Here is a 20,716-nt window from a genome sequence, read left to right as displayed (position 1 = left end):
CCCAACCCCAGCTGAAGTGATTTAAGAGACTTCTTGTTAAGCATTGTTTTAACACAGACCTGTTTCCTATTTGGGAAGAGTGGAAGGGAGAGGGATAAAAAGAGAGCAGAGGATGAGAAACGAATAAAGGAAGGAAAGAGGTGACAGAAAAGGAGAGGGTGGAAGAACAGCGCAGAAGAATGGAAAAAACTGAATAAATGAGAGAAAAATAAGAAAGAAAGAGAAAGGTAATAAGAATAAGAAAGCAGAAGATATAGGCCCAGAAATAAAGATGTGGGGAGAAAAGGGAGAAGGGAGATGAAAATGAGCAAGAGAGAGACAGGGGAATGGGATAGGAAAGAATGTAAAAGTGGTGAAGGAGATAAAAAGAGAGTGGCATGGAGATGGGGAGGGGAGAGCGAAAGTTAGGTAGAAAGAGGAACTTGGAGACTTGTAAGCAGTGGTGTATCTATCAACAGATGCAGTGTCACCAGAATCCAGTGGTGTGATGGGACCACTGCACTTCAGTGTATAGCAGTATTATAAAACCTACTGGGGGGCAGCTTCCTTGCTTGCATTAGGGCCCATGACACTCAGGCTATGCCACTGAGTGAGTCCTAGGGCGGAAGCATAATAGTAACATACAGTGTAGGTCTACAGGCCTTTTTCTTGTCGGAGAGATGCTGTCAGAAGACCTATGATGTGAAAAGGGAATATGCCCATCACTGAGTTCCAGGGGCCGGATTCTCAGATATGGATAAGATATGCAAGAAAAATGAGATGCCTTTTTAACACAATAGTGAAGCTTAACACTGTATACGTTTAAAATAAACGATTTTGATCTGATCTGGATTGGAGAAAGAACAAAATTAACAAAAATATCATCCCTGTGCTTCCACTAAGACAAAAACATTAATTGTGGGTCAATAATATTTTGAAGATTATCTCCTGAATGTGTATAGTTTACATTCTTAAGGAAAAGTGTCACACAGTTTGCCTTTAATTGTGTAATAGGTCAAATAATTCGTGTCCTCTTACCACGCAGATCAGTCAAATCTAGTAAATCATTTTATTCTCCATTATATACAGTTCCCGTGGTCATTGATCAAAATGCTACAGGGATGTATGTTTATTGTGCCAGAGTCCTGAATTATATTAAACGCTGAAGGGTGATTTGTTTGTGTTCTTGCTAAATAAAATGAAAAGGCTTTCAGATGCAGTGACGGTTGGTTATATGTGAAAATCATGGGGCAGAACTTACGTGAGCACCAGTCACATTACATTATTTATGTATTAATTTTGTGTTTTATATAGCGCAAACGTGACCCGTTAGCGTATCAGAGCGCTTCACAGTGATATAGTATTCCTGGTCCATCGGTCCGGCAGCAAGCATTTATACATAACTCTCTAGCATAAAATGTAATTCTATGAGCAAGAAAAGACAAGTGCAATTACAATAATATGTGAGGCTAAAGGATACATAGTATAACAATTTTTTACGTTCGAATAAAAACCATAATAATTCTATATTTTACAGTTATACAGTTGACTTTGTAAGTTATCAATCAATCAATCGTTTCACTCATAAAGAGCGCCACATACCCGTGAGGGTCTCAAGGTGCTGGGGGGTGCTGCTACTGCTCGAAAAGCCAGGTCTTGAGGAGTCTTCTGAAGGTCAGCAGGTCTTGGGTCTGCCGTAGGTGGATGGGGAGGGTGTTCCAGGTCTTGGCGGTGAGGTGGGAGAACGATCTGCTGCCGTTAGTTATATGGTTAGACTCTCTGATGCGGGTTTGTACAGGTCCCAGTATTCTTCATTTTGGTAGTCTCGTGGAGCTAGCAGATTACAAACCCATAGGGAACAGGTGATAATCACTAAGCAAACTTTTAGGTGATTGCTCTGAAGACAGTTATGGCAGGAATTTGCCCATTAGGAAGATTTTGGCTTCCTTCGGGAAGCTTGACATGGTCGGGATCCTTCTAATGTTTGAAGGCAGCGAATTCCAGATTAGGAGCGGGACCAGGAAAACTTTGTCGTAATTTTCTTCTTCCGGAAGAATGGAGGTTTCAGTTCTAGATCTCTGGTGCTCCGGGAATATCTGCCTCGTCCAGATATCTCAATTTTCTGAGCTAGATACGTCAGTGTTTTTTAGTGTAACGCTTTGTGTGTGATACAAGCCAGTTTGAGTTTAATTCTGGTTTCGTATGGTAATCAATTCAGAGCCTTCAAGTGTGGAGAGATTTGGTCGAATTTTCTAGAACATGTTATGAGTCTTGCGGCTGCATTGAGACACGCTTTTAGAGGAGCTGTTGAGATCCTGGGAAGTCCTGATAGTGTTGTACATCCGTATTCGATCCTCGAAACGACTAATGCCTGAACTGCCATTTTGAGGTCTGAAGTTTCTATGAATGGTTTCAGATTTCTAAGATAACTCAGGTGAAACTGGGCATTTTTACCCAACAAGTTAATGTGGGTTCGCATGTTCAGGTTTTTATCCAGCGTGATTCCAAGTGATTTGGTTGAGTCGACTATGTTCGGGGTGCAGTTTAGTAAGGTGATCAACTTGGTCCATTCCTTTATATCAGAAGAACTTTGGGGGGGTGTATTAGTAGGAATTCTGTTTTTTGCGAGAAGAAAAGCTGATAGCTTGTTAACAATTAAACGATCATCTTTAATGCTTCATTCATTGTCTTGATCTCCTCCAGTGACGAAATTTTGATATAGATTTGTCATCTGCATACATGTGGAAATAAATGTTTGCATGAAGTAGTATTTCAGTTAGTGGTTCATATAAAGGTTAAATAGTGTTGGGGAAAGAGTTGAGCCTTGGGGTTCTCCAATCATATCAGGGGAAGGCGATGATAGTTTTTGATTCATTAAAAATCTTTGCATTCTGTTCCACAAGAAAGATTTAAACCATTCAAGAACGGTTCCCGATAGTCCCGTCATATTTTCAAGTCGATCTAGCAATTTATCATGGCTTACTGAATCGAAAGCAGACGATAGGTCTAGAAGAATTAAGAGACAAATTGTGTCTTGGTCTAGTGTGTATAGCGCATCATCCACTAGATAAAGTATTGCAGTTTCCGTACTATGATCTGGCCGGAACCTCAATTGGCAGTCGTCTTGCAAACTAAATTTAGTGATGTGTTGGATCAATTTTTGTTGCACACATTTTTTCTAGAACTTTCACTATTAAGGGACTATTGGATACCAACCTGAAATGATTTGGGTCAGAAGGGTTCTGTCTGTTTTTTTATGATGGGGATGACTAGTCCCATTTTTAGGCAGTTTGATTTGGAACCTTGAGACAAAGAAGCATTGATTATCGCTATCTAGATGGGTATAACAAATTGGTTGGTTGTCATCACACATTTTGAAGTGAGAGGGTCGTTGTAGTGGTTATTTTGTTTTAATGATGATAGGCTTTTGGAGATATCGTGATAGTAATATAATTTGAAGGCTGACTATTGAGCTTAATTTTTGGGCAATGCCTGATAGGAGTGTATTGATTCGTCGATTATTGAAGTCACAAGACAAGGGAGGTTAACAGTGGCTGTCCTGAGCTCATTTTCCAGTGAGTTGGCTTTTGCTGTAAAGAATGATGAGAATTCTTCACAGATTATTAGGGATTTTGTTGCTTCTTTACATGATTTGGCCATTTTATTTGATTGCTGTTTTAACATTTCAATGAGTTTACGTGGGCTTTTTTGGCGTTCTCCAGTTCAATTCTAAAGAATTCTGTTTTGATTTGAGAATACATTTGTTATAAGCGTTTCTAGTCTTTCTTAGCAGTTTTATCTGGGGGGATGATTGGTGTTGTCTCCATTTCCGTTCGGTTGGTTTCAGATTTTGCCTTTCTTTATTTAAGGATCCATTAAACCAAAGATTTTTGTCTTTATCCAGGATTCTTTTCAGTTTTAAAGGAGCTAATGAATCGATTATATCTGACAGCATTGAGTTAAAGTAATCCGTAAGTTCGCTGCGGTTTGTTATATTAGTGGGTGGGCAGATCTTTCTTGCGACATGTTGCTAGTTTCTCATAGTCTCAGCCTTTTATATCCTGTCTCCATTGTTTTGGTTTGATTGAGTGCATAGCTCTTTTCTTTATTATGCCAGATACTTGGAAGGTAGCAATTTGGTGATCTGACCAATCACAAGGAGCAATCGAGATTATTTTGACAGCCTTTTTCTTGGAGATGATTCAGTCTAGTGTAGAGCCTTTAGTGTGAGTTGGGAGAGTGCAGGCTTGAGCCAGTGCTTGGTCTGCTAGGAAATATTTAAAGATATTAACCTGATTATCATTGAGATTGTCCCAATGAAGAATGAAGTCCCCTAGGAATATATCATAGGAGTGAGGGGAAGAGTTTGGTGTAATGATTTCCATTAGGTGGTCTATAAAAGGGTCGTTCTTACCTGGGGGATGGTACAAAGCGTTAAATTTGCACAGTTAATTATCTGTGTTTCTTATGGAAAGTGCAAGATATTTGAAGGAGTTGTGTGGGTCAGAGAGTAGTAGAGTAACGGAGAGATCAGAGTGGTGAATGCGTTCAATACCTCCACCTTTTTGTTTTAGTCTCACAATGCTGTAGTGTGGTGGAAGCAATAGATCCATGCATGGCGAAGATGATTCGGTAAGCCATGATTCAGTTAACATCACCATGTCTACTTATTGTCTCAAGATGAGTTTGGTGATGTCAGACGTGTTTCACTGCTGAACGGCAGTTGAGTAGAAGGCCTAAGAGTGGTTTCAAAGATTTACCTGGAATTTTGTTGTGATTAATGGTGGTTAAATATACTCTGTTCAAATTACTGATGCTTAACTTTCTATTTTTAGGTATGGATGATCTATTTGCATTGAATGTGACCTATCTAATTTTGTTTTCTTCTCCGTTGATGGGGAGAGAGGCTAAATTGGGTGTCGACTCGTAGAATAGTAGTAGGGCTTGAGTTTCATCCTTCGATAAATACTTTAGGGTGCCGATCACGATCCGGTAAAAACCGGGTACGAACCGTCGGACGGAGCATAATCTCCGTCCGACGCGTACCCGGTCGTCAATTTTTACAAACAAGGAATCACGATTCGCACGGGTACACCATTACCGTACGAATCGTAAAAAAGCCCGACCGAACAAAAAAAACACCTACCAATGCGATCCGGGAAAGCGCCGACCTGACGTCGGGACGCTCGCAGCCAGCCATTCACGACCCAGGAATCACGATTCGCACCGACGTCACCCCGCACGGTGAATATTTTGCGGCAGCAAAAAACTGCCGGGAAATCAGGACGACGCGAACAAGGACCACCAGTACGCGACGGACAGACGACGACGCGAACAAGGAGGACCAGTACGTGACAGACACACAGGACGACGCCACCAAGGAGGACCCGTATGCGACAGGACGACGCGATCAAGGAGGACCCGTACGCGACAGGACGACGCGAGCAAGGAGTACCAGTACGCGACGGACAGACATGGACCCGAACCTACGAGTCATCCCTGCCCTCATAGCAGTCCACCTCCTCTACAGGTTACGACGCAGACGCCGCAGAAGGTCAGAATAACTAAGGGAGGGGGGAAAGTGGGGTGGGGTGGGGGTGGCAGGACCAGGGCAGGCCACAAAACAACCACATAAGTCACACACCACACATGGCCTGGACATACCTGACTCCCATGCCCTGGTCACCACGAGGGGGTGGGGGCGTGTCCCGATAAGCCAGCGACCGCCACAACGGAAGTCCGTCACCACGCGAACCGGCAACACAACCAGACAGGTACGTCCCGTACCCACGCCTGAAGAGCGTGGGTACGAGTCGGACCACGCCCACACACGTCACCCCAACAATGGCGGGACGGATCGCACCCACGTGGCAAAGGCCTGGGTACGGGCCGCACAAACATCACATAGCGTGGGGACGGATATGTTTCCGTCCCTACCCCCACCCCGTATGCAAGGAGCGTACCCCCCACCCCAACAGTGAAAGTACGACCCGTACCCCCACCCGCGTATGCATGGAGCGCACCCCCCATGCCAACAGTGTAAGTACGACTCGAACCCTCACCCGCGTATGCAAGGAGCGTACCCCCCACCCCAACAGTGAAAGTACGACCCATACCCCCACCCGCATATGCATGGAGCACACCCCCCATGCCAACAGTGTAAGTACGACTCGAACCCTCACCCACGTATGCAAGGAGCATACCCCCCAGCCCAACAGTGTAAGTACGACCCGTACCCCCACCCGCGTATGCATGGAGCGTACCCCCCACCCCAACAGTGTAAGTACGACCCGTACCCCCACCCGCGTATGCAAGGAGTGTACCCCCCAGCCCAACAGTATAAGTACGACCCGTACCCCCACCCACGTATGCATGGAGCGTACCCCCCGGCCCAACAGTGTAAGTACGACCCGTACCCCCACCCGCGTATGCATGGAGCGTACCCCCCACCCCAACAGTGTAAGTACGACCCGTACCCCCACCCGCGTATGCATGGAGCGTACCCCCCATGCCAACAGTGTAAGTACGACCCGTACCCCCACCCGCGTATGCATGGAGCGTACCCCCCACCCCAACAGTGTAAGTACGACCCGTACCCCCACCCGCGTATGCAAGGAGCGTACCCCCCAGCCCAACAGTGTAAGTACGACCCGTACCCCCACCCGCGTATGCAAGGAGCGTACCCCCCGGCCCAACAGTGTAAGTTCGACCCGTACCCTCACCCGCGCATGCATGGAGCGTACCCCCACCACACCAGTGTAAGTAGACTCGTACCCTCACCTCGAATGCATTGAGCGTACCCCCACCGTGTATGTTCCAAGCGTACATATCCTGAAATCGGAGGTGTGTGTGCAGAGTCCACCCAGCAGTGCCCTGAGACAGGAGGGGTGGGTGCCTATCACTCCCAGCATTGCCCTGAGACAGGAGGGGTGTGTGCAGAGTCCTCCCAGCAGTGCCCTGAGACAGGAGGGGTGGGTGCCTATCACTCCCAGCAGTGCCCTGAGACAGGAGGGGTGTGTGCAGAGTCCTCCCAGCAGTGCCCTGAGACAGGAGGGGTGTGTGCAGAGTCCTCCCAGCAGTGCCCTGAGACAGGAGGGGTGGGTGCAGAGTCCTCCCAGCAGTGCCCTGAGACAGGAGGGGTGGGGGCCTATCACTCACAGCAGTGCCCTGAGACAGGAGGGGTGGGTGTGGAGTCCTCCCAGCAGTGCCCTGAGACAGGAGGGGTGGGTGTGGAGTCCTCCCAGCAGTGCCCTGAGACAGGAGGGGTGGGTGCCTATCACTCACAGCAGTGCCCTGAGACAGGAGGGGTGGGTGTGGAGTCCTCCCAGCAGTGCCCTGAGACAGGAGGGGTGGGTGTGGAGTCCTCCCAGCAGTGCCCTGAGACAGGAGGGGTGGGTGCAGAGTCCTCCCAGCAGTGCCCTGAGACAGGAGGGGTGGGTGCCTATCACTCCCAGCATTGCCCTGAGACAGGAGGGGTGGGTGTGGAGTCCTCCCAGCAGTGCCCTGAGACAGGAGGGGTGGGTGTGGAGTCCTCCCAGCAGTGCCCTGAGACAGGAGGGGTGGGTGCCTATCACTCACAGCAGTGCCCTGAGACAGGAGGGGTGGGTGTGTAGTCCTCCCAGCAGTGCCCTGAGACAGGAGGGGTGGGTGTGGAGTCCTCCCAGCAGTGCCCTGAGACAGGAGGGGTGTGTGCAGAGTCCTCCCAGCAGTGCCCTGAGACAGGAGGGGTGGGTGCAGAGTCCTCCCAGCAGTGCCCTGAGACAGGAGGGGTGGGTGCAGAGTCCTCCCAGCAGTGCCCTGAGACAGGAGGGGTGGGGGCCTATCACTCCCAGCAGTGCCCTGAGACAGGAGGGGTGGGTGTGGAGTCCTCCCAGCAGTGCCCTGAGACAGGAGGGGTGGGTGTGGAGTCCTCCCAGCAGTGCCCTGAGACAGGAGGGGTGGGTGCCTATCACTCACAGCAGTGCCCTGAGACAGGAGGGGTGGGTATGGAGTCCTCCCAGCAGTGCCCTGAGACAGGAGGGGTGGGTGTGGAGTCCTCCCAGCAGTGCCCTGAGACAGGAGGGGTGGGTGCAGAGTCCTCCCAGCAGTGCCCTGAGACAGGAGGGGTGGGTGCCTATCACTCCCAGCAGTGCCCTGAGACAGGAGGGGTGGGTGTGGAGTCCTCCCAGCAGTGCCCTGAGACAGGAGGGGTGTAACACATGTGTGTGAGGCCAGAATTATCCACATGCATACTGGCTACAAGGGAACATGTCCCCATGAACTCATGTCAACAGACTCCACACACAAGTACAGTGATCACCAAGGATGCCACGATTGTTGCAGGTGGAGACATGGCCCTGCATGCATGGCCAAAGTAGAAGGGCTCCGTCACACACACAGCTCATGTAGACACAGCTCTGCGCTAAACATTGGGAACACCCTGCAGGGAAGAAAGCTGGGTACACAGAGGAAGGAATACACCCTGGGACAAGTGCACCATGCAGTAACTGCTTACATGAACAAAGAAAGTTAGCCAACACCTTGTGATGGCACACAGATCACAGGGTCCCACCAATGAGCAGTACACTACTACATATCCCACACACCCAAACCCTTACACACCACCCAAAACCATGTAGCAGCCCCACCAACACCAATACCAGCATAGCAGTAGTGTGATAATGAAAACAAAATTAAGCTTTATTCAGCATGAGCACAATGTCCGTGGATCGCAGGCAGTTCAATCTTCACAAAGCCCATAGGGCAGTCAATGATTCTCAGCTGGATGGGAGACACAGTGGGATGCGTGTCCCCTACCTTGCCTGCACAGTCAAATGGCATCGTCTTCCACACTGGTGAGGGCATCAGGGGGGGGGGGGAAGCAACAGGCACCGCAGGGACATCAGGGCAAAGGGGCAGCGTTGTGGGTGCAGGGATGGAGGACTCCACCACAGGGGGTGGGTCAGTGCCAAAGGCGGAGGCCAGGATGGCACTACACACCTTTGCAAGGTCCTCCAGGGAGTCCCCTGCACCCGAAGGGACCTCAGGCCCCAAGGAGGGGGGGGGGTCAGAGGGATGGGTCGCAGCGCCACCGGGGGAGGGTGGAGACAGGGGGGGAGACTCAACCACCCTGACCGGGGACCTCCTTGACCGCTTGCGTGGTGGTGTAACTGTGGGGCTCAGGGACAGAGCGGCCATGAAGGAGTCCTTGGGGGAGATGTGGCCAGGAGAGCTGAGGGGAGGGGATTTGGAGGGAGTGGACTGGGTGGAATGCGGACTCCCACTATGGCTGCGTGTCACACGTTTGCCCCCCGACCCAGTGGGTGTGCCTACCTCACCCTGTGTGTGCGTGTCAGGAGGAGTGCGGTGGACCTTCCCTGCTGGTGTGGTGCCCGTGTCCGTTGATGTGGGTGCATGCCGACGTCTGGGTGTACGTGGGACAGGCATGGGAGTGGGAAGTGTGGATGGGGCAGGGGTAGGTGGGGGGAGGTCGCGCTGCAGGAGACCCACTGCTGCAGTCAGTGTGGAGTCTATGGACCTCAGCAAGTTGCGTTGGTCAGCCTGCGATGAATGAATGCCCTCCAAGAAAGCCTCGATGTTGGTGAGGGTTTTGCCGTGGGCATGGAGGACATTAAGGATCGCAGCCTGACCAACCTGCAGTTGCCGCTGGATGTCCACAGACTCTGCATTGGCGGCAGCAGTGGAGACAGGGGCAGGGGGTGCGGTGCCTGGCAGGAAGGAGACATGCTGTGACCGGGCACGCTGGGAAGGGACACGAGCAAGTGGGAGGCGGCTGGTGGAAACTGAGGGGGCGGTGCGAGGTGTTGTTCCGCTGTCAGCTGCTGGTGCAGCCTCCGCCCACTCGGAGACATCCTCCTCGGACCTGTCAGCTTCGTAGTCTGATGTGCCAGTCGACAGGTCCTCGGCCACACTCTCCTCCGCCTCTGTCCCACTCGATGTGCCAGACCCGATGTCACGGCTGGCACTGGTGCTCGGTCCCTCCCCCTGGTCTGTGTCCATGTCTCCCTCTGTGTCCCCCGACGATGCTGTGGGCAGGGTGGAGAGACAGAAATTAATCAGACACCTGTACACATCTGTCACATGAGTCCAATCTACATAGGTAACATTGCATGGCCTGAAAAGGAAGATCCCTAACATCTACTGAACAGGGTACCGATGTAGGGCATGAAACACACAGTTGGTTGAGCCACCATGCCACTGAAATACCATGGAGAGCATGAGACAATAGCTAAACACAGGAAACGGAGTCTGACATAGCACCCAGGCCCTGGGGACAATCCAGCACTGCATCTGCACCACACAGCGTTGGCGAAAATACCGATGACCAGGGAGCATATCCATGAACTTGAGACACATGCTGCATAGGTAATGCTGAAAACATGCACAACATGACTCGGTCACTGCACATTGCGTGTGTGTCCAGACACATCACACACTGCCCAGACCCAGCAAGTGGAAATCAGGAGTTAACACATAGGCATTGCCCGCCCCAACAAGACCCTACACGAGGCAAATTGTTGAGACACAGGTGGCACCAACATCTCATAGTCTGGGTGATACACACAGGGGCAGGCAAAAAGCAAGATTGGACGCCAAACAGCCAAGGTGCGCCTGTACAAATAATGAGGTACCAGTGCCCATCCTCAGATGAGTATAAAAAGACACACAGGCACTGGCAACTGTGAGTATGAAGAAGGACAATCAGGTCAGGCTGCACAGTGGACACCTGTACAAAATAGCACGTCTATATACATGGTGACAGGGGACAATGGCACAGAGCACAACCTACGCTGTAGACACTGAGATTGGCCACGTTTATGATGACACATACACCACTGAGGAAAAGGTGCCCCAGGGGACAGTAGTGGGCACGCAACTACATGCTACTGAATGGTAATGACTGCAACACACGTCACCATCCCTGCACTATGTGTATCGCACACTCATGCACATCATGTCACAGGCCACTACATAGGACATGCGCGCTGTAAGGCATGACACATGAGAGACCAACTCCCATGTCTGGAGTCAGCATCAGTGCCAACTGACATGGAACCCACATGCAGTGAACTTGACAGTGCACAGGCAAGGTCCCACAACCTGTTACACACCACCCCCACACATGATGCTACAGTCATTGTTCTCGTGGACAAAGCGCCAGCCTACATTACCTTGTGAAGGAGTGACTACACACAGACCAGGGAACACATTGCAAGGAAGGGAAGGGTGGCAGGGGCACAGCGCTATACTGGGGCAAACAGGATCTGCACAGCACCTTTAAACCCTGCCAGTGAATTCATGCTACTGTGCCCTTACAAATGCCGGTGACACACAACAAACACACATGTACCTACCCCCTTCCGGCTGCTGCATCGCCTGTAAGCGCTTCTCCAGGTCTGGAAATACCACCGGCAGCACACGCCTGTGGAGGTGGCTCAGACGGCGGCGGCCGCGGTTCTTGTGGCTCTCAGGTGAGTCCCCCAGCAGGAGCCGTGCAATCCTCCGCGTCCAGCACCCGGATATCCTGCCAGCGTTTCCTCACCTGGGGCAGGCTCCGCCTCCGACCATCCACACCCCTCACGGCACTGACGGCGGTCAGCCAGATCTGCTCCTTGGCAGTGGCGCCTACCTGTGAGGAGGAACAAGTGACACCACATCAATACACCAGCCACATGTCACAGAGAGACATATGGGTACAAATTAGCTGGTTACAACAAGGCATGTCATGCAGCCAACGCATTGCACCTTTGTCATAGGGACATCATCCCCTGGTGAGGGCAAAAGCAGTACGTGCCACAGTGGGTACACAGGTGGAATGATGGCAATGTCACAATCAATGATCAAGGCTCACACTGTGCATCACACCCACCCCTCCTGTCTCAGGGCACTGCTGTGAGTGATAGGCCCCCACCCCTCCTGTCTCAGGGCACTGCTGTGAGTGATAGGCCCCCACCCCTCCTGTCTCAGGGCACTGCTGGGAGGACTCTGCACACACCCCTCCTGTCTCAGGGCACTGCTGTGAGTGATAGGCCCCCACCCCTCCTGTCTCAGGGCACTGCTGTGAGTGATAGGCCCCCACCCCTCCTGTCTCAGGGCACTGCTGTGAGTGATAGGCCCCCACCCCTCCTGTCTCAGGGCACTGCTGTGAGGACTCTGCACACAGCCCTCCTGTCTCAGGGCACTGCTGTGAGTGATAGGCCCCCACCCCTCCTGTCTCAGGGCACTGCTGTGAGTGATAGGCCCCCACCCCTCCTGTCTCAGGGCACTGCTGGGAGGACTCTGCACACACCCCTCCTGCCTCAGGGCACTGCTGTGAGTGATAGGCCCCCACCCCTCCTGTCTCAGGGCACTGCTGGGAGGACTCTGCACACACCCCTCCTGTCTCAGGGCACTGCTGGGAGACATCAGGCACCCCCCCCCCTGGGACCCCCCCGACAGTACATGGCATGTGTGTTACACCTGGACGCAATGGCAGAAGTCACAGTCACAACATAGGGACAGTCTGTGGCAGTGGCCTATGCACTCACCTGATACCCTGGTCGCCCATACAGCATGGAGTACTGTGGGAGGATCACATCCAGCAGAGCCATGTTCTCCTCCAGGGTGAAAGGCTGTGTCCTCTCCACAGCCCTTGACATGGTTCCAGGGAATCAGTAGCAGCAGCTGGGTCGACGAATGCAAAGATGTGCAGGCAAGTGCTCCCTCATGGGACCTGGCTGCCTTATATGTGCCCTTCTGCCCAGTCTCATGCACAGGAGTACAGAGTGATTGGTCACTCACATTTGCATCCTATGTTTCCACCAATCCCTTCAAACCTAGCAGTCTGTGGGTTCTCTATCGGTTTCATTCTCCTGCATGATGTCAGCCCCACAAACACATTGCAACAAAGTAGAAGAATTCCAACTGACTTCTGCTGTGCACCTTCCAGAACAATTTCGAAATTTGAACTTGGTCTCCATGACAACCAGCATGCATGTAGGCCTTAATACTTGTCCCCTATGTAATTTGGAGCATCACACACAGGTACGGTGCGTTTCGGGGCCCTAGGGCACCCCAAATGCATGGCAACGGCCCGTACATGCATGCCTACGTTCACTATCACTATGGGTCTGCACGCGTATGCGTACTCGTAGTGGTACGGACCGTACACACGCATGTACGCTCACTATCACTATGGGTCTGCACGCGTATGCGTACCCGTAGTGGTACGGACCGTACACACGCATGTACGCTCACTATCACTATGGGTCTGCACGCGTATGCATACTCGTAGTGGTACGGACCGTACACACGCATCTACGCTCACTATCACTACGAGTACGCATACGCGTGCCGACCCATAGTGATAGTGAGCGTACATGCGAGTGTACGGTCCGTACCACTACGGGTACGCATACGCGTGCAGACCCATAGTGATAGTGAGCGTACATGCGAGTGTACGGTCCGTACCACTACGGGTACGCATACGCGTGCAGACCCATAGTGATAGTGAGCGTACATGCGAGTGTACGGTCCGTACCACTACGGGTACGCATACGCGTGCAGACCCATAGTGATAGTGAGCGTACATGCGAGTGTACGGTCCGTACCACTACGGGTACGCATACGCGTGCAGACCCATAGTGATAGTGAGCGTACATGCGAGTGTACGGTCCGTACCACTACGGGTACGCATACGCGTGCAGACCCATAGTGATAGTGAGCGTAGATGCGTGTGTACGGTCCGTACCACTACGAGTACGCATACGCGTGCAGACCCATAGTGATAGTGAGCGTACATGCGTGTGTACGGCCCTATCACTATGGGTCTGCACGCGTATGCGTACTCGTAGTGCTACGGACCGTACAAATGCCTGTACGCTCGCCATCACGATGGGTACACATACGGCAGCACTCCCACAGTGATTTGGGAACATGCACAGGCCCTCGCAGCAGCAGTACGGCGGTTTTTACACATCACTGTGGTGATAGGCGACACACAGGTAGGAATAGGGCGGACATACTTGTCCATGGATGGACATACTTGTCCATGGATGGACATACTTGTCCAGGAATGGACATCAAGGCATCGTCTGTGCATTACTACATGTGTGGGGCACAGGTGTCACAGGCTGTGATGTGGAACATGCCTCCTGAGTGGAGAAGGCACCAGATGTATGATGAGATGTGTACAGGTGTACTGTGTGAGGGTGCAATGTGTGCCAGGCATGCCCTTGACTCCTTTGACATGTGTGCATGTGGGACTGCGCACTTGGGGTGAGCGTCACTGGCATGGCACGGACACCAACACACGGAAGTGTCCCATGATGCCCGGTACAGGGGTCATGACACATGACTTGTCACTACCCACAGTGCACAATGTGACTATGTCATATATGTGTCCGGGATTTACATCAGGTTGATGTTGTAGCACCCTCAAGAGCTGCAGCCGTTGCAGCAACCAACATGTGGCTGTGTGTAGATTGTCATTGCACACTGTTCCGCACACCATGCCACATGTGTTATCGGATGTGAGGTGCACATGTATGCATGGGACACGGAGTAGCGTGACAAGGCCATGTCAGCATCCTCACAAGGAATGTGTGGTGAGTCATGACATGTGCACCTTCATGGCAAGGTGTGTGGGCTGGACTAGTGTAATGTCATGTGACCTGTGGCTCCAGTGTTCCGCTACCAGTCTCTGCAATCGGCATCCCACTTCTGCTGATGTGTGGGTGTATGTCACTCCTGTCTTGCGTCGGGCTGTGCACTTGCACTGGGACACAGCTATTTCCATGGCATGGCATGGGGAGGTTCTCAATCACCGTGTGTAGCTGGGTCTTGGAAGGAGTGTCACCTTGCATCCATACGTGTCCTGGGCATGTAGCACATACCTGACTCCCTATGTAGCATGTGTGTATTGCCAGATTTACATGTGCTCAGTAGACATGAGTTGTTCTCGTAGTGCACTCACTCTTCCTTGTCACTTCCAAATTACTGCAGAGCGCCGCCTCTTGCCCGAAGAATTCCAGACTTGGCTACCATGCAGGAGAATGACAGGATCCGGCTCTACCGCTTCACCCAACCGTTGATTCTGGAGCTGACGGCGAGACTGGCACCACACCTGCAACCGCAGCACAGGTATCCTACGGCACTGACACCCCAGCTGAAGGTAATGGCTGCCCTACATTTTCTTGCCACGGGTACCTTCCAAAATACCATAGCTCATGTGGGTGGCATGTCCCAGAGCATGTTCAGCGGTGTGCTGCATGATTTCTTGGAGGCCATGTTGATTCACCTGGATGACTTCATCAAGTTCCCAACCCCTGAACAGATGACTGAGGTCAAGCGTGGATTCTATGCCCTGGGAGGGATGCCCCATGTCATTGGGTCCATAGATGGGACACATGTAGGTTTGGTACCACCACACGCACGGGAGGTGGCGTACCGCAATCGGAAGCACTACCACTCCATCAATGCCCTTGTGGTGTGTCTGTCCAATATGGTGATTTCACATGTCTGTGCTCGTTTCCCAGGGTCAGCACACGATGCCTACATCATGAGGCGTAGCGGGATGCCTGATATGATGATGCAGCTGCGCAACGAACGGGCATGTGTTGTTGGTGGGTACAGTCTGTCTGTCCTGTATTCTGTATAGCCGACCAGCACGACCGCTTCACCAGTTCTAACGATGTCCATGTGCTTCCCATGTAGGGGACGCTGGCTATCCCAACATGCCTTGGCTGCTGACACCTCTCCGCAACCCCATCACGCCGGCCCAGCTCCGCTATAACACCGCCCATGGCCGGACAAGGCGAGTGATAGAGAGGACGTTTGGCATGCTGAAGAGCCGATTCCGGTGCCTCCACAAGACCGGCGGTGCACTCCCTTATGCCCCGGCGAAGGTCTGCAAGATCTTCATGGTCTGCTACATGCTGCACAACATGGCAGTTGAAAGAGCTGTGCCACTCATCCTGAATCAACATGACGAGGACCATCCACCCGTGGAGGACGAAGGGCTTGGCAATGGGGCTAGTGATGTGGAGGATGTGGAGCCGCAAGAGGACATCCGGACTCGGCTCATACGCGACTTCTTTGCTTAGTGGTGAGTACCAGGGTCTGAGTGTGCACGCATTGGTCCCCGTGTGGCATGCGTTGTGATGTGTGTCTCCACCTGCATGTATGGCACGTGGGTCAGAGGTGTGTGTGGGTGTGTCACTGGAGTGATGGTGGCAGTGATGGTAGTATTTCCCCAGTCATAATTGTGACCTAGCATGTTGTCATCCATACATGTGTCGAGTAAATGCACATGCAAGTGGCTGTGCTTTTTGTGGCTGACTTCTTGTGTGTCTCTCTTCCCCAGGTACCTGCGCATGCCGTTTGCTGGTTGCATTGTTGTGGCACTGCTATTCCTCATGGACATGACATCGTGGGCTGACTCAGCGTTACAGGCACGGACACGTTTGGAAGTCTCCATGGGGTAAGGGATGCATCTGGGGTGTATTGGGTGTGGCAGTTGTTCACGATGTGTGCACACTGCCCCGGTCGGGGTTTGGTTCCTCTGCAGTCATGTGGCATCCCCATGGGACACGACATGCAGCTGGGTACACCTGAATAGATGGGCTGCCTGGTTGTCAGTCATCAGTGATGGGATAGTGGATTGTGATGATGGCATCAATGTGTGTGACACTGCCCTCGGACACATACGGTTAACATTGTCTTGACATGGCGTGGGACTTCCACATCAGCGGATCTATGGTGTATGTCAGGCTCTCCGTGTGCAGCTGTGGGTTTTAGCTGTTAGCCGACACTTGTGTGCCAGTTCCATGGCTATCACGCATTTGTGCTGCAGAAGGGGGGTGCCAGTGTTGGACCCACATGTTACTCCACATGATGTGTTCATGTGTACTTCAAGTTGCCTCTGCAATCCCAAAAACATGACTAATAAAGGTGTCCCTATGCCTCCAAGGTGCCTCTTCTCAGTCAATGCTGGTGTGTTGGCACGGTGCATCCTGCATGTCTGGCATGGTATTCCCTGATTGTGGCTATGTGTCAATGTGTCGAGTGGCAAGATGCAAGCTGTGTGTGTGTGCTGAGACTGTGTATTGGGCATGATGTCCATGACTGTGTGGGTATTGTGACATGTGCCATCCCCATGCATCCAACGTTGTCCATGACCCCATTCTCTGCATCCACCGGACTCAAGCTTGCAGGACATGGTTCTGCCACCTGTCTACACATACCTGGGTGCCCCCCAGGACACTGGCCAGGATCCCTGACCTCTGCACATGACTGTTGCTGTACTCAATGTGTCTGTCAGCACGGTTGTTCGGCCACCCCCTCAGCTGGTTCTGCCCATCACGGGTGTGTATGGTGCTCCATGTCTGTCTTGCCTAATAAACTGTGACCCATGTGTCCTGTGCCAGACTCAGGCCCCAGGGTGTGGATGGTTGAAGTGAACAGATGACTCAGGCATGTTTAGACTGTACAAGACACATGTTAGGTAATAATGCTACCAGCAGGCATCTACTCTTAATAGTGTGATTTATTATTGGGGGGGGGGGGACAAAGTGAGGGGCTTTCCGGGATTAGGGAATCCAAAGTTCAGTAGGGGAGTTGGTGTCCTTGCCATTGGAAATCCTCAGAGTCCATGCCACAGTCTTTGTCAACATTGGTCAGCCAGTGACCAGCAGGGCCATGTGGCAGAGAATGTCTCTTGATGCTGTGATGCTGTTGCTCCAGTGGGCCAGGTGCCAGGCCAGGTGTCCTGGGAGATGGTGATGTAGCAGCCACCCTCACGGTCCTTTCCGTGGACGACCCGGCTTCCTGCGGGGAACCTCAGCAGCAGGCCGTGACGACGTCTGGGATGCTCCGTCGGATGTTTCCTCCTCCTCCTCCTGATCCCTCCCTGTGGGTGGTGATGTTCTCCGCCTTCTGGCACAGGGAGGGTCGGCCATGGTGTCGGCCATCCGACGGAGTGTAGCGTGAATCCCCTGGAACGCCGTCACTTGCTCAGCCTGTCTGTCCTCCATCCTCCGTTGGTGTACCTGTAGACAGGCTATTAGCTCCGCATGTTGCTGGGCCTGCTGGACCTTGATCCCCTCGAGGACGGACACAACCTGGGCCATGCCCGTGGTGTCCTGCCGGTATGAGTCCAGGATGTTACGGACATGGGAAAATACCGGATCCCCAGCCAACTGGTCAGGCTCGCGCCTCCGCCGTCCTCCACTCCCACCACCCCTGCCCACTTGCGTCTGGCCTGCACTTGTGGGCACATCGGGTCTCCGGGACCCCTGAGGGGTAGCATTGGCGTTGTCGCCTGCCTCCTCCTGGGTGCCCGGGACACCGTGTCCCTCCTGGCGAGCCTGGCTGCATTGTGGTGTTGGGGCAGGGATCCTGGGTGTCTCCTGGGATGTGGCAGGAGTGGGGGTGGTGGTTGGCACGGTTGTACCTGACGCAGGTGCTGCAGGTGGTTGGACACCAGAGGGGCCAGGTCGGTCGGGGTCGTCCGCAGAGTGGTGAGAGTGGTCGCTGCCGGTGGGATCGGTCTCCTGCAGATCCGGGTCCTGTGAGTGTTCCCTCCCAGTGTTGGGGGGTGCAGCACGACGTTGACCTGTGTGTGAGAGAGAAAATGTTAATTTTGGTCCATGCAACATCCATGTTTCATCCGTTTCAAAGTTGGCACATTTCCTCTTGGAATTAGGATCTGTCTTGCATTCCACTCACAGTGCACTTGTGCATGGGTGTGTCCCTTGGGCACCAATTTGGCCCCTTTAACTATGTGTGGCACAGTCTTACTTGCTGCGTCAAGTGTGACTGCAGTCAGCAGTGGAGTGTGCAGGTGTGGCGAGCCATGCATTTGCGCCTTCCTTGTAGCACTGTACATGTGCACATGGAGTGGATCCACACACTTATATGATGCAGGTGGCTGTCCTTGTGCTCGTGTACAGGTTGTGACATGGCCCTGCGTTTTGCCATGATGAAGAGGGGGGGTTCTGGCACTGGCCACCCTTGTCTACATGCACGCAGTCCACCTGCTGACGAGCAGACATTCCCACACACCAAAGGACTGATTTGCTATCCCTGTGTCTCCCTCCTTCTCTGTCCCCCTCTCCCTCCCTCTCTGTCCCCCTCTCCCTCCCTCTCTGTCCCCCTCTCCCTCCCTCTGTGTGTCAGCCTCCTCCCTCTGTCCGTCTTCCTGTGTCTCCCTCCCTCTCTGTCCCCCTCTCCCTCCCTCTCTGTCCCCCTCTCCCTCCCTCTGTGTGTCAGCCTCCTCCCTCTGTCCGTCTTCCTGTGTCTCCCTCCCTCTCTGTCCCCCTCTCCCTCCCTCTCTGTCCCCCTCTCCCTCCCTCTGTGTGTCAGCCTCCTCCCTCCCTCCGTGTGTCAGCCTCCTCCCTCTGTCCGTCTCCCTCCCTCTCAGTCCCCCTCTCCCTCCCTCTGTGTCCCCCTCTCCCTCCCTCCGTGTGTCACCCTCTGTCACCTTGGCCCAGCTTCCTGGGCACACACTGTTAGCAGATCTTTGAGTGGCCCTTGGCCTGTTGATGTGAGTTTGTTTCTGATCTCCAGGCACCCATTTTGTCTGCTGTGTGTCTGTGCGCTGCTGCTGTGGTGGTGTGTGCTGCCACTCTTTCACAATGTTGGCTGTTCATTAGCTGCTGTCATGTGCAAAACAGTGCCTTCACCCCCATGTGTTGATGCAAGGCGTCCGCCATTTGCTGGCAAGTCATTCCTGTGTTGGGACACAGTGTTTGTCTGGCTGTGACCTAGGCCATATGGGCAGAGGGCATTGTTGTCTGCTTTGGAGTCGCACTATGTGATTTTTGGTGCCCAGCCTCCCGCCATCCGGGTTACCGTGTCATGTGTTGTTGTCTTCTGTGGCCTGTGACTTGACATTGTCCAGCTGGGTGCATGGGGCATGGTGGCAGCAGTGGCATGTGCCTGCTCATGGAGTGTGGTTGAGTCATGCGATGGCTTGTGGTGGTTGCGTGCCTGTTAGTAATTTTGGTTGAGGTTGCAGTTCCCCCCATGTGAGGTGCGTTGTTTGTGTACTCACCCGGGTCTCGGAGTCCTTCTACTCCTTCAACTGCCTCCACCGGCAGTATAGCCATCACCCTCTCCTCCCAGGGATGGTACTGTACGGCTCTGCGGGAGGGCCCTCCTCCGGTGCGTTGGCCTGGTCGTGTTCCTCCTGCCTCTTGGCTCTGACCCTCCTCCGCAGATCGTACCACCTGTTCTGGCAATCCTGCTTGGTCCTCCTGGTGTCCGCAACAGCATTCACAGCATCGACGATGGTCTGCCACATGGCTGTTTTGGCTGCCTGGCTGGTGCTTCTGACCAATGTTCCAAAGATCTGTGGCTCGACTCTGAGGATTTGATCAACAAGGACCTCCAACTCTCGGTGACTGAACTTTGGATTCTTGGTAGTGGGCATGGTGAGGGGTGTGGGTGGGGATGGTGTGGGTGTGGGGGGGTGTGTGGATGTTGGGGGGGGTGTGGATGGTTGTGTGTGTGTGTGAATGTGATGAGAGGGTGTTTGTGAGGGTGGTCGTGTGAAGGTGTGCAAGTGTAAGGTGTGGTGTAGCTTGTAGTCTGGTTCTGTGGTGTCTGGCAGCAGTGAGTCTGTTGCAAAGGCTCATGGTTTGTGTGTGTGGGCCCTTTTTATTGGTCCATGGGTGGGTGTGGCAGTTTTTGAATTTTGGGTGGGTGTGTTATAAGGAGTGGTGGTGTATTGGGCCTCTGTTTGTTTTTGGCAGTTGCA

The sequence above is a fragment of the Triturus cristatus genome, chromosome 11 (genome assembly GCF_964204655.1).
Source record: "Triturus cristatus chromosome 11, aTriCri1.1, whole genome shotgun sequence".
NCBI lineage: Eukaryota > Metazoa > Chordata > Amphibia > Caudata > Salamandridae > Triturus > Triturus cristatus.
The sequence above is the reverse complement of the archived record's forward strand: the minus strand, read 5'-3'. Positions refer to the sequence as shown.